The 1,396-nt window shown below is 42.0% G+C and overlaps 1 pseudogene; it reads right to left on the reverse strand.

Moving 5' to 3' along the window:
- Window positions 1-1,065: 1,065 nt before the first annotated feature.
- Window positions 1,066-1,184, reverse strand: LOC145415650 (5S ribosomal RNA; annotated as a pseudogene).
- Between the last annotated feature and the right edge of the window lie 212 nt (window positions 1,185-1,396).

The raw sequence follows: 1,396 nt of genomic DNA on the forward strand, positions 1-1,396 counted from the left end.
AGCAGACTCATCTACCGCAGACAAGCAGTCGTCCTTGTAGACCCGTCCCGTTCAGTGAACCAGTGTTTCATTGCGATAGACAGCGCCTCGCTACAGTGAGGCGCAGGGAAGAGTGTGGAGGTTTGGTTCCCGGATGGACGCCACATTTGCGTCTCCACCTAGTTAACAGGGACACCCTAGTAGGCTCCAGATCACTCGTTATTTGGCTGTATGGTTACCACCCAATATTGTAAATGGATCCCTGGGTTACAGGAAATCATCAGGCATGTCACGGAATGTAGAGCCACCCCCAGTGGAAAGAAGAGTAATAAAAAGTGGCAGGATGGATGGGAAAATAGGAAGAGAGTAGACACAAAAAGGGAATGACAAAGGTGAAGGAGGTAGTAGGCAGTCTTACATCAAGTGAGTGAATGATGCATGCTACCACTTACCACCAATGGGATGAGGTAGGATCCAGAATTAATAATAATAATAATAATAGTAATAATAATATAAAGATTAAAATGAAGCTTAAAAATCACTCATTCTAACCCTCGGAATCCTGGTTACATCTCATAAACCTAATCGTCTGCACATTTTTTTTTCTTTATAGATGCACATCACATAAACCTGCCAAAGAGCTCGTTCGTCCGCTATGCAAAACTGTTGTCCTGGCTTCCTTCAACATCATCAACAATTATATCAACAATAGCTTATCAATACACGTGATGCAATAATTGGGCGTATAAACAGTAGCAGATATTGAACGTAAATGATAAATGAACAGAAGGGCATCACCACCACCACCACCACCAACTGCAACAACAACAATAGCTTATCAGTACACGTGATGCAATAATTAGGCGTATAAACAGTGGCAGATATTGAACGTAAATAATAAGTGAACAGAAGGGAATCACCACCACCACCACCAACAGCAACAACAACAACAATAATAAAAATTCATTCATTCATCATTCATTGCCAGACGCCATGTATCCCAGACGGGGTGGCCAAGGGCTTAGAGTTAATTGTTTTACGGGGAGGGGCACTAATCCTCCACCAACCCCACTTAACACGTAGGGATGCCAACAGCATCTGGTGTTCCCAGGCGGTCACCCATCCAAGTACTAACCAGACCCAACGTTGCTTAACTTCGCTGATCGGACGGGAAGCGGTGTACTCAACGTGGTATAATAATAATAATAATAATAATAGTAATAGCTACAAGTTCCACCTCAGTTTAAATACATATAGCAGGGCGGTAAACAGAAAGAATGGATAGTGTGTACAAATAAGAGTCGTTATAAATAACAACAGCAACAACAACAATGCCATCACCTGCGGCAAAATACGATAATTAAGTTTTCATATCAGGTACGGTAACAAAAAATTAATGGCTACTGATACGCAACAA

This window comes from Coenobita brevimanus, chromosome 1, assembly GCF_032717465.1.
Source record: "Coenobita brevimanus isolate Jiangsu-jjx chromosome 1, ASM3271746v2, whole genome shotgun sequence".
Lineage (NCBI taxonomy): Eukaryota > Metazoa > Arthropoda > Malacostraca > Decapoda > Coenobitidae > Coenobita > Coenobita brevimanus.